Source organism: Sarcophilus harrisii, chromosome 3, assembly GCF_902635505.1.
Source record: "Sarcophilus harrisii chromosome 3, mSarHar1.11, whole genome shotgun sequence".
Classification (NCBI taxonomy): Eukaryota; Metazoa; Chordata; class Mammalia; order Dasyuromorphia; family Dasyuridae; genus Sarcophilus; species Sarcophilus harrisii.
In genome coordinates, this window is record NC_045428.1 from 64,943,306 (window position 1) to 64,957,173 (window position 13,868).

Below are 13,868 nucleotides of genomic sequence, written 5' to 3' on the forward strand. Positions count from 1 at the left end.
GCTCTTGGACAGAAATATCCTTGGGATCTCAGTTTCTTCAAGAGTAAAGAGAGTCTATTGGACAAAATGACTGGTGACTTTATGACTAAGGCGATTGAGCTGAATACGAAGGAGGACTAGGGTCTCTTGGTCAGACCTTCATCCTTGGATTAGGGTATCCAATGCCATTATTATTCCCACCCCCATTCAACCAGTGCCTCTGATCCAGACTTTTTGTTCAGAGTTTCTCCTTTGTCTTGTATTTTATTCTCTTAGGTACCTACTCTGCATAGTAAGTGTTAATGGGAGAAATTTTTATCATTTTTCTAGATGTGAATTTTTGAAGCACTTTTCTGGAAATACATTAGATGATACGGTGGATAGAGTGCTAGGCCAGAAGTCAGGAAGAACTGAGCTCAGAAACTTCCTAACTGGGTAACCCTGGGCAAGTCTCTTAACCCTGATTGCCTCAGTTTCCTCATTTATAAATTGAGGTAGAGAAAGAAATGGCAAAGTATCTTTACCAAGAAAATTCCAATGGGGTCATGGAAAGGCAGACATGACTGAAATGCTTAAACAGCCACAATTTCAAAAAAGAGACCAATGCAGAAATTTCAGATCGATAGGTATGATGCAACAAAAACATTGCTCTTAGAATCAGACGAGTTCAAATTCAACCTTTGACACGTGGTACCTGTTTGGTGCATGGAAAATAGATGAACTTCTCTGAATCTTAGCTTTCTTAGCTGTGAAAAGATTTCCCATGGTATCATTGTGAGAAAACTGAATTATGAATCTTACCATACTTTAAAACAAACAAACAAAAATTAACAAAAATCACTAACCAAAACAAAAGATATTCTGGTGATACAATGCCTTATCTCAAAGGATAGATTATAATTGGTGAGAATTTGAAGTTATGGCTATGATTTTTTAAAATAATTGGTGATCCTGTCAGTTCCCTTTAAGTCATACTACATGCTTGTCTATAGATCAGGAAGTATTGAATGAATGTTTTCTTTGTGCATTCCCATAAAGTGCCTCACTTAAATCCAATTTACTCGCATGTCACTTCCCTGATGTTCTCTTCAAGAATGAAGGACAAATATAACAGCAACAAAGTATATTTCTTGCATTCACAGAATGCATAGTACATGGCTCTTATAAATCTGGAATTACATCTTTTATTGATATTTATTTTATTTATCACTTTTTGGGGGAGTGAGGCAATCAGGGTTAAATGACTTGCCTAGATTCATACAGCTAGTAAGTATCAAGTGTCTCAGATTGGATTTGAACTTAGATCCTCCTAACTACAGGATCTGTGCTCTATCCATTGAGCTACCTACTGGTTTTAGCTATCACTTAAAAAAAATCTATTTTCTCTCTTTCCCATCAAAGTCTTTTTTCCTCTCGAAAGGGAAGATGAAGAAAAAACCTAACCCTTGTAACAAATATAGATAGTTAAACAAAGACAGGTGCTTTGGCCATGTCCATATGTTGCATTCTGCACCCTAAGTCCACCTCCTTTGTGAGTAGTTAGTTGAGCAGCCTATTTTGTCTCTGGTTCTCTGGAATTGTAGCCGTCATTGTGCTGATCCAAGTTCTGGAGTCTTTCAAGGTTGTCTTTACAATGTTGCTGTCATTGTGTAATCTTCCCCCTGGTTTTGTTCACTTTGTTCTGCATCGGTTCGTTCAGGTCTTCCCATTTTTCCTTCATTATTTTTTACAGCTGGTACTCTACCTTTCAGGGATTTATCTGGTCATTTAAAAGGTTTTTCCCCCTCAGGAATTTAATGCTTCTAATATAAACAACCTTGCTGAAAAGCTTTGGACATTCGGCTGGGAGATGTCTGAGCCTCCAGGTCTTGGCTCCTGGATGCATTTCCTACCAGGTGCTTGCTTGCTCATGGAGACTGGGGACTCCCCTGGGTCTCCCTCCACTTTCTTCCCCCTAAGGAGGCCTCTGTACTCAGAAAATCTTGGTGGTAGCTCTGATTGCTGTTCTGTAGCTCCTGTGGTTGCACACTGTGGGTTCCTGCTAAAATCAACCTCGACTTAGAACAATACACTCTAAATCCCATTAACAAATTCTCTGCGTGCTTATCCCTAATCATAAACCCCCGGGGTCTCCCTGTTTTCTCTCCCTCAAACCCCACAAGGTAAATTAGTGAGTGCTGTTCTGTCTGCGGTTACAAGGTTACAAGGTACAGAAACTGCTGGCCAGAGCTGTGGAGGGGGATGGGGCAGAAAGCTGGGAGGGGAGAATGCTGGGGGTAGTGAAGAGCAGATGTGAGACCATGAAGGAAAACAGAAACCATCCAGTCCTGGGCTTAGCCCACTGTGCTGCTCCCCAAGCAGCCACCACAGGGACACCACCTTCTGAGGTTTCTGTGGCTCTGGTTCATGCAAGAGCATTGCAAAGTAGGAGACAAAACTGTATACATGATGAGGTCAAGACTCCTCTGTATTGTGTGGTTGTGTTTCCCTGTCACCCTCCAGGCCAAATTAGGTCAACTTCTCTGTCTCAGTGGGTGGAGAGCATGCTAGGAGGAGAAAAAGATGCCGGCAGGTGGGTAGGGTTGTTGTGACATCTGTGGCAACTCATGTCCTGCTGCCCTAACAAAGACATTTGGCCAAAGTGACAAAAAAGAAATTGGACACTAATCCCTGAAGCAGCCAGCCCACAGGAATGTTTCTCCTTCCCTGGAAAGTTGGTTCCTAAACCTAAGGCACTGAGAGAGCCTTGGAAGGTCATCTTGTTCACCCCATTGTGCGAAGCAGATGGGTCCAAAGGTCAGCTGAATTTAGAGTTTGGGAACCGCTTCCAAATCGTGGCTCAGTGAGGAATATTTATATGACTTTAAACCAATCACTTAATATTTCTGTGTCTTGTTTTCCTCATTTATAAAATGAAAGAGTGGAACTAAGTGACCCCTAAGGGACATCCTGCAGCTTTGCATTCCATTCCATTCCATGATTCCTCTTTACTGAAGAGCTCTCCATTTGTTTTTTGGGAAAAACCCCAGAATTTCATCTTCCGGGGTTCTTTCATCCTAACTAGGCTGTGCTTTCTTAGCTACATCTCACCATCTCCTTCTCCTTCTTATTCTTCCTTAAATGATGATGGAAGGCAGCCTTCTCACTTTAGAGTAGCTTTTAAGAGACCACAGGATAGTAGGATTCGCAGCTGAGAGAGAGAACTTGGAGCTTAATAATAGAGATAATTCACTTTTATATTCCATTTGATGGTTTACAAAATACTTTGAACAGATAAACTTCCTGGTAAGTGGTTACCCAGGCTCTGCTCAAAAATTCCAGGAAAGAGGACCCTCTACTTCCCGAAGCTCCTTATTCTATTTGTAGATGACTAATTGTGAACAAGTTTTGCTTTGACCTCAATCCAAATTTTGGAATATTATATTGGAGAATAGAACTGGGGGCTCCAGGAAGCCACAGAGTTTATCATTGGACTAGATAATTTTCATCTCTAAGTCCTGCAATATTACAGGAAGGGGAGGACACTAAATACTTGGGAACTAGGCAGGCTTCTAGTTCGGAACATAAAGTCAAGGATGAGGTAGGATGTGCTAAAAAACCAATTTGGCCATCTTCATGATTTTGCTGGTATCCTCCATGGTTACTTTCCGGGCAGCATAATTCTCTAATGTTCCCAGTGGGAGCATGGAACTTCCAAACCAGAAGCTTAGAGTGGAGCACCTTTCAATGAGAGAACACAAGGAATAACATATTTAACCCAGTGATGTGAATCACAATTTTTTAATATTTTTCCATCATGTAGCCTACCTATAATTTGTTTATATACTTATCATGTCTCCTTCATTGGACTATGATTTCCTCAAGAGAGGGGATTATCTTTGCCTTTTATTGAATCCCCAGTATGATGCCTGACACATAGGAAGTGCTTAATAAACATTTATTGACTGCCTGATCCCATATCTATTAAGTCCTAATTGGTTTGACTTGAACTCATCTGGCTACAAGGACTCAATCTTTTAGGCAATTTAATTTTTGATTTAATTATCCATACTGATAGTTTTGGAACCTGATGTAGACTTAGCTTAAAGATGTTCCAAGAAATTTGGACAAATGTGTGATGCATGTGTAGGACTCCTCAAGATTTTCATTAAATAACTTTATTTTGAACTGTATTTTCTAGCTAATAAAATTAATGCATCCATAGATGGGACTCATGAGCTTTAGTTTTGAGTGGATATGAAGCCAAAGAAAATCTGTACGTGGGTAATACATACGGAATTATTTTCTTAACATATTTTTATTCCCTACTTATCTCACCTCTCTAGCCCCTAATCCTTAAGAACTCCTGTCTAGTCCCCTTTTGGAACACTCTTCTCTCTTACCTTCCTTCAGGCACCTCAAACCTCCCACTCTCCAACCTTGCCAAGTTGCAAAAATAACTTTTGAAAACAATGTTTGATTCCTATGAATAAATGAATAAATAAAATCTCTTAGAATTCCATCTTTCTGTCCTTAACCTCCCAATCAATCAACAAATATTTATTGAGTATAATATGCACAAGGCATTGTTCTAGGGGGTTCCCAGACCCATATATTTGCCTCTGGGATCTTTGTGTTTCCCACCTCTTCCTAGTCTTTTCCTCCAAACAAGTACTTTCTTCCTCCTTTCAGAGCAACCCCACTTTTCACTTTCCACCCTCAGCAACACATTCCCCAATCCTCCCCCTTCACCACCCTCCCTCTGAAATTCTTTAAATCCATTTGTCTGTCTCCAATCTCTCACAAAGGTGCTCTGTGTTAGTTGGACCCAGAGACCCAGAATCTGGTCTAAATCCTGCCAGATCTCTCCGTTACCTAGATCATAAATTTTCAGTTTGGCTCCCTCCCTAGGATTAGTTAAATTGGTCAGATCAAGAAACCATCCATTTCTTTAAAACTGAAGTCCTGAAGAGTTGTTAACACAATACAAGAGTTTAAGGCTTTAAACTCATACCTGCAAACACTTTTCAGCTCTTCATTTCCTCTCCCCAGGGAAAAGCTTTTGAGAGGGGGCAGGGAGAAGGTTAAGGGGGAACAGGGAGGGAAAGAGTTGAGTTTAACCAGTCTGATTTCTCTGGATGGGGGTGAGGGGGGGAACGACCCTCTCTCCTCCATCTTTGCCATTTCAATAAAGTTTGGATGGGGAAGGAATGTGAAACCCTTCAGGAGCAGGTCCATTAAACAATCCAGGAGTGTGTTAAACACAGTTCAGGCCCAGGCATCCTGGGCTTCAACCTGACGTCACCTCATAAATCCACAGAGCAGCCCCCTGCCCAAATTGAGGAGGAGAGGCTGGGCCCTGCAGTGAGGTGCCTTTGTTGGAGATTAAATATTTGCTCAGACAGAGGTCACTGTGAGAGTCTTAAAAAAAGATTCTTTCAGCCGCCCTCCCCTCTCCACCCCGACCCCCATTTGGGGAACAAATTAAGTCTCTCTATGGCTGAGCCAATGGAGCGGAGCTCCATGCTCCAGTGATTTTATTTCATGGAAATTCAGAATGTTTGCTGTGCTCAGCCCAGGCCCTGATGGATGGGCCACAGAAGTCATTAGCCCAAGTTCTTACTCGGTCGGAGGTGCCCTCTACATGCAGCATGTTACATGCTTTGTGTGTTATGCTCTCCTTAGGAATAGCTCCTGGAAGTCACAGATTAATTCAGCAATGACTGTCTGGGTTGGAGTAACTCAGCAGGGAAGAGTTTCAGAGGGGAAACAGAGGGAAAAAGGCAAGGTAACAATTTTAATATATAAAGGATGATTCCATAACTTCCCTATTCCCCGCACAAACTGTCTACTTCTAAGGAGGCAGAAAAAGAAGAAATCAGGTTTCCATTATAGCATATATTTAGATAAGGACTTTCCATGAAAGGTTGAGTAATAGAGTTCTGTGTTTGGAGCCAAAAGATTTGAGTTCTAGTCCCAGACCTTTTAGTTTCTAGCTTGGACAAATCATTTCATCATCATTATTTCAGAGAAGGAAGGAAACCTTAGAGGTCATCTGTCCTCCAATCTTCTCTTTTCTCTGGATCTCAAATTATACAGATGTAAAAATTAGTCAGAATTAGATGATTTCTAAGGGTTCTTCCATCTCTAAAGTTCTGTGACATGACACACTATGAAGCAATGATAGCAATTACAAAAGTTAGTTGTTAAATCTTTAACATTTAATTCAGATGTCACTTTCTTGTACTTGTGTCCTCAGGACCTAGCATATTGGAGGTCCTGGATAAATGTTTGATGAATGATTGATAATATCAGTATTACAGGGTAACCACAAGGCTCAAATAAGATAATAGTAAGAATAAGAATAATATTTTATGTCATTCTTAGTATAATTATGTATGTGTGCTGTAAGTCCCCTTGTTTTAGAAGGCAATACTTATCTTTTGCTCAAACTTTGTCTCACTTACTAAACTGCATGGCCCATACTTCAGCTTTTGAAAAAAGTTCATTATTTCATTAGCGTGAGATTTCCCTGCACTCCCAAATTTCACTTTAATGGTAGATGTCATGCTTGTTGTCTCCAATAAAAGTCCTCACCTAGTAGTCAGTACTTTAACCAATAAACATTTATTAAGCACTCACTATGAACTGGGAACTGAGCTGTTGATGAGCCCTCTGAACTTAATAAACTTAGTTGGACCTGTCAGAGTTTGTACTTGATAGGTTTTGAGAATCTTCCAGTGTCTCCTTAAGTATTATTGCTCTACAGATAATCTATGTTGTACTGGCCAACTTGTCCCTCACAAATGATGATCACTGTTCCATTTCCTTTTTGTTTGCTTTGGTTCACCTCTGTGTCTGATCTCTTATAATCCTTCCCTCCCTTCAAGACTAATCTTAAGGACCACCTTCTCTAGAAGACATTTCTGGGTTCCAATGTTTTTTCTTAGGTCACCTTTTGTCTACTCTATGTTTCTTCTCTATATGTGTTGCCTTTCTCATTTCCTAGAACAATTTACATTATATTTTATATATAAAATTTTGAGAGGGGGAATTTTTTTGTTGTTGTATAACCAGTACTTAACATAGTGCCTAACCAATAGGAAACTCTTAATAAATGTTTGTTGAAAGAACGAGAATCCCGGGATCATCTTCTACCATGACCAGACCTTGTTAGGTTCTATTATTCATATTTGCAAATGATGATCATAAGTTCAAAGATTTAGAATAGGAAAGGATCTCAGAAATTATGTAGTCTGATTTTTCTCTTTGTTACAGAGGAGGAAACTGAGGTCCAGAGAAGATAAATGATTTGTCTCAAATCGTACAAGTAGCAAATATCTTAAATCCATCTCTGAGTCAGTCAACTAGCATAGAAAGCACTTACGGTTATTTCGCATCACAGTTTTCTCCATTGTAGTTTTATTATAGGTTGGCATAAGAAATTAAATGGGAATCTTTTGGAAAGGGGTTTACCAAAACCACAGATGAGACACAAAGATCAGCAGATGACTCAGAAAAAGTTTAGAAATTCAGAAATGCATAAAATATATGTAGAGTATAAAACCAACCCAAATTTTACAGTAAATTATTGTAAATATCCCATAAAAGAAAAAGAAAGAAATCAGAATTCTTTTCTGGTATGAAAGGAGGGTTAAAAAAATTACACAGATTTTCTAGACCATGGTGTTTTAACTCCTGTGATGTAACAGGAATAGCTGTATTATCTCCCAAGTACTTGCTAAGTTCTGGGAAGACAAACACTAGCAGAAAAAAACAATTACCATCCTTAAAAAGCTTAAATTCTAATGGAGAAAGACAACACAAAAAAGAAAGTTGAAAAGGTAGGGTGGCAGGATTGGAGGTAGACAGAGGTAACCTAATCTGGGGAATGGTAGAATTTCTGAGTGTAGCCTGAAGAAAATAAATGATTGGCACTGGGGGAATAGACATCCATTCAGAGGAAGAGTCTTCTCTGTTTGGCATTCACTCCTATTTCACACCTTCCTCCCCAGTAAAGTCCAACACTTTAGTCCAGTGACATTGGACTCCATTTCTGAGCTCTGGTCATTCTCTCTGGCTGTCCAGATTGCCCTTGCTTTTCTTCTCTGACTGCTGACTGCCCTGGCTTTCTTTAAGTCCCATCTAAAATCCCATCCCATACAAAAAAAAACTTTCTGCATCTCCTTTTAATTTTAGTACTTTCCCCATGTCATTTATTTCCTCTTCATCCTCCATATAGTTTGCTTTGTATATATTTGTTTGAATATTGTCTCCCCTATTAGATTGTAAGCTCTTTGAAGTCAGGGACTGTTTTTCCTCTTTTTGTATCCCCAAAGCTTAATACAGTCCCCAGATGTTTAATAAATGTTTATTGAATTGAGTCTGCAGAGACCTGGAACATAGTTGTTTAATAAAGGTTTATTGAATTGAATTGAGTCTTTAGAAACATGGTACATAGTTGGGGTTTGGTAAATGTTTACTGGATTGAATTGAATTGAGTCTGCAGGGTCTGAGGTGGAGATTCCAGGGTTTCATAATGAAAAGTGGGAGCATAGTAGAAGTAAGAAGTATATTCTGGGGAGGAATGGGGCTTTAACAATTAAGCCTCTTCTCTCCCTGCTGTCCCTCTCATAGGCTAGTCAGTGGAGAAAGGAATTTGTAAATATGGTTATGTAAATGGATTTGTCTGTGATGAGGGAAGCTATATACAACCTGATAGAAACATTAGCTAATATTGTTATTATTTGTGGGACAGTCAGGATGGCAGAGTGGTAGAGAGCCAATCTTGGATTCAAGAAGACATGGACTAAAGTCCTATGGAACATCAGACCTATGCTGTTTTATGATCCCAGGCTGATCACCCAGGTTATCTCTGAGCACCCCAGAGATAAAGTCTCTAATGTGCTAGAATCTGGACGGAGTTACTCACTGATGAAATCACAAGTCCCTCCTTAACTATAATAATCATCATATGCATTATTGGTTTCAGAGTGGAATGTTGTCGCTTCTTGAAATTCCTTGCTCTCTTAAAAGCTTGTACCTGACAGAGAATATATTCTAGAATCAGGGAATTCAATTTCCCATTGCAGTTCTGCCTTAGCCTTAACGTTAGATTCTGTGTCTAGGGGGTGAGTAGATAGAGCACTGGATTTATGCTCAGGAAAAACTTGAGTTCAAATCTTGGAGTAAACACTAAACAAAATTAGGCAATTCACTGAAACTCTGTATGTCTCGATTTTCTCGTCTGTAACAATGGTAGGCTGACAGTAGCACTTATTTCCAAGGATTGTTGCAAAGATAATATTGGTAAAGTGCTATGCTGACCTTAAAAAGACTATATGTATACATACTGGCTATTATTATCTCTAAATCAATCAAGAAGCATTTATTAATCTTTTGATAGCAATTCAATTAAAAGACAATTTTTATACAGGGGTCCTTAAACTTTTTAAATAGGGGGCCAGTTCACTGTCTCTCAGACTGTTGGAGGGCCAGACTATAGTAAAAACAAAACCTTTGTTTTGTGGGCCTTTAAATAAAGAAAATTCATAGCCCTGGGAGAGGAAGATAATGGTCCTCAGCTGCTGCATCTGGCCCATGGGTATAGTTTGAGGACCCCTGATACACAAAACACCTACTATGTGTAAGCTACCATTCCTAAAGTACAAAGATGAAAGTGAAATAGTTTCTTTCCTCAGGGAGTTCAGTCTAAGAGCTGTCACTATGAAATAAGAATATTAAAGTAGGTAATTTCTGAGAGTCCTTCTAGTTCCTGATATATGGATTTCTCCATGTCTCTGTTTCTTTTTCTCTCTGTCTCTGTCTCTCTCTTTCTCTGTCTGTCTCTCTCTTCCTCTGTCTCTGTCTTTTTCTGTATCTTTTTCTCTCTGACTGTTTCTCTGTCTCTCTTTGTGTCTTTCTGTGTTTATTTCTGTCTCTATAGTATGTCTTTGTCTCTGACTATCTCTGTTTCTCTCTCTCTTTCTCTCTCTCTATGTCTGTCTCTGTCTCCATCTCTCTCTCCTTCCCTCCCTCCTTCCCCCGCTCTCTTTCCCATCACCCAAATCCCAATTACAGATTGCAGATATGAAATGAAATCTGTGTATGTATCTATATATAAAAATGACCAATTGTTCTTGGTTCAATAGAAGATACCTCTTTGGTTCCCACAAAGAATACCAGGTGTCTCTCTCTAATTTTCAGATATTAATAGATTAAAAGAGAATCCTGGTTGGTGGAATACAGTTTAGGAGAGTCATAGAAGTAGAGATGGGGGATCATTTGGCCTCTTACCCAGGACCCCATATCCCTTTCACAGCCAGGGGATCTTTGGAAACAGATTCAAGGAAAGGGGGGGTGGATGGGTAAGGATAAGATGAAACTAATGGTGATAATGAGATGATGAATCTCAGCTCCCTCAGTTTTCTAACCCTCCCCTCCTCCAACCAACAGGGATCAGTGGGATTGAGTTATAATAATAAGAACAGACAGAGGAACAATCTCTCTGTCTAGTTCTCTAAAACTCTGAAGGGCTGGGTTGGTTTGGGGGATGGAGAAGGGGGCAGGCAGGTGTGGAAGGGAGTCAGACTTCAACTCGTGTGGTCCCCCAGATTCTTTGCAAAGCATTATCAAGGAAAGAAAGAAAAGCCAGCTTGTCATTCCCAGTAAAAGGTTTGACTGACAGAGCTTGATGGAAATCATAACGAACTCTGGAATGTGAAACCCCTTTTGTAGCCAGGAGGCTCTTCTATACACCCCAAATAAACATGAGTTGTCTGGAGTTGGGGCTGTATCCCCCAGTGAGGAGTGCTAGTAGGGCATGCTGGGATCAGGACAGGAGCATTGCTTGGAGGGAGGTGGAAGAAGGGAGGTGCTGCTAGGAAAGGACTTAAGTAGATGGGGGAAGGGGAGTTTGTAGAGAGCAAATCCCATCACACTCCCCCAACCCCCAGCTTGATGACTGTAATCCTGAGCCCTGTGTTGTGGGTTTGGGATGAAGCCATAAAGAGAGAAGAGGCTGAGGATTTGATGAGACTGCTTTCACTTGCCAAGATGGGCTAGGTAAATCTGGCAGAAGCAACCTTTCTTGCATAGGTTCTAAGTCTCTACATCAGCCATTTTGTTTTGAGTCATAGAAGCACTGCTTCAAACTTAGAAGAAACTTTAGAAGATCACCTAGAATCTGATTCTCCCATTTTTACAGAGGAAGAAAGTGAGTCTGGATTTAAATCCAGATCCTTTAACACCAAATCCAGCAATCTTTCCACTGTATTCCATTGTCTCTTTTGTTTTTCCTGCCCTCATTAAATTTCCTTGGATTGACCATGGCCTATTATCCCTTTTCTCAACTTCCCTCGCTCTGCTTCTGGCATCTCCTGAATAATTTGGATTCATTCTGATTATTTTCTCCCCACACTGCCAACATCAGTCAGATACTAGGTCCTATAGTGTTGATTTCTGCATCATTTCTTACAACCTGTCTCTTTTTCTCCATTTATAGTAACCATCCTAGTACAACCTTTTTTAGTGATCTTTCCCTTCTCAAATGTTCTCTAAATCACTGTTTGGATCCCTCTCCCCCACCCAAGGTTGTTCTCATATCTTACCTACTAGAGTCTTCATCTTTTTCTTCTACTTCCATTCCCCATTTGGTTTATATATATATTTTAAGGGAAGGAAATGTATCTTTTCCTTTTTCCCTTCTTTGTATCTATCTGATTGTCAGTCACAATGCATAGAATAATTGCTTCACATGGACCCACACTTAACACCGTATACCAAGATAAGATCAAAATGGGTCCATGATTTAGACATAAAAAACAAGGTTATAAATAAATTGGAGGAACATAGGATAGTTTATCTCTCAGACTTGTGGAGGAGGAAGAAATTTGTGACCAAAGATGAACTAGGGACCATTATTGATCACAAAATAGAAAATTTTGATAACATCAAATTAAAAGGCTTCTGTACAAACAAAACTAATGCAAACAAGATTAGAAGGGAAGCAACAAACTGGGAAAACATCTTCACAGTTAAGGGTTCTGATAAAGGCCTCATTTCCAAAATATATAGAGAACTGACTCTAATTTATAAGAAACCAAGCCATTCTCCAATTGACAAATGGTCAAATGATATGAACAGACAATTTTCAGATGATGAAATTGAAACTATTACCACTCATATGAAAGAGTGTTCCAAATCATTATTGATCAGAGATATGCAAATTAAGACAACTCTGAGATATCACTACACACCTATCAGATTGGCTAAGATGACAGGAAAAAATAATGATGATTGTTGGAGGGGATGTGGGAAAACTGGGACACTGATGCATTGTTAGTGGAGCTGTGAACAAATCCAACCATTCTGGAGAGCAATCTGGAATTATGCCCCAAAAGTTATCAAACTGTGCATACCCTTTGACCCAGCAGTGCTACTCCTCGGCTTATACCCCAAGGAGATACTAAAGAAGGGAAAGGGACCAGTATGTGCCAAAATGTTTGTGGCAGCCCTGTTTGTAGTGACCAGAAATTGGAAGATGAATGGATGCCCATCAATTGGAGAATGGTTGGGTAAATTGTGGTATATGAATATTATGGTTCTGTAAGAAATGACCAGCAAGATGAATACAGAGAAGCTTGGAGAGACTTACATGAACTGATGCTAAGTGAAATGAGCAGAACCAGGAGATCATTATATACGTCAACAACGATACTGTATGAAGATGTAATCTGATGGAAGTGGATTTCTTTGACGAAGAGACCTAATTCAGTTTCAATTGATCAATGATGGACAGAAGCAGCTACACCCAAAGAAAAAAACACTGGGAAATGAATGTAAACTGTTTGCATTTTTGCTTTTCTTCCCGGGTTATTTTTACCTTCTGAATCCAATTCTCCCTGTGCAACAAGAAAACTTTTTGGTTCTTCACACATACATTGTATCTAGGATATACTTGCTTTTGGGAATAAATGACATAGTTTACAGGGCTTAAGACTTAAGTCCTGACACAGATACTTATTAGTCATGTGATCCTGGGAAAATCACTTAACCTATATCAGCCTCAGTTTCCTTATCTGTGAAATGGAGAAAATAATATCAGTGACATCAACAGATTTTAAAGAACTAAATGAAAGCTGGTTTTCATTATTAAGAAAGCAGAATGGTCTTACTTAAAGTCTATGCATCTTTACTGGTCTAAATTTACTCAGCCTTTTTACTCTTTTTTTTTTTGACTTGGTTCTAACAAAACAAGGATCATTCCTATGATTAGAACTTTGTGGAGTTCCAGTCCCATAAGACAGGACTTAACAGCTTAGCAAATGCTTATTGAACCTAGTTGCTTACCACAGCATGGCTGCAGGATAGCATAGTTGTGTTCATGTAGAACTGCAAGAGGGAAATAAGAATTTCCAGCCACATAAAAACAAGAAAAAAAATACTGTCTTATGATCAGTATTAATCTGAATTCAAGGCACGAGGGGCCATTTGCAAACCTTCAGAATGCCCTCACTAGAGATAAGGGCAGGGAAGGCAGGCAATGAGTCTATCATTCTGTCCATCTAGCTGCATTCCCCTGTTAAAAAGTCCCTCCTTGCACAAACATGAAAATCCAGCAACTCCCACTCATTCATTTGCTGTCCAACAAATGCACTTACCCCTTGGCTTATATTCAGAGTAAATAGTTAAGTTTGTTGAAACCAGCACCTTGCCCTCAAGGTTTCCCAAAGTAAGGACTATCACCCTGTCCCTGCCCCCTTCCTTGCTCCTATTGGCTTCCCAATAGAAACAGGACAAAATTTTTAAAGTCAAATTTTTAAGAGAAATCTGACAGTCTTTTCAAAGAGTAAGTCATATTTTCTTTTCAATAAATTTGTAATAAGTTGGCAAGATCAAACTAAATAAGA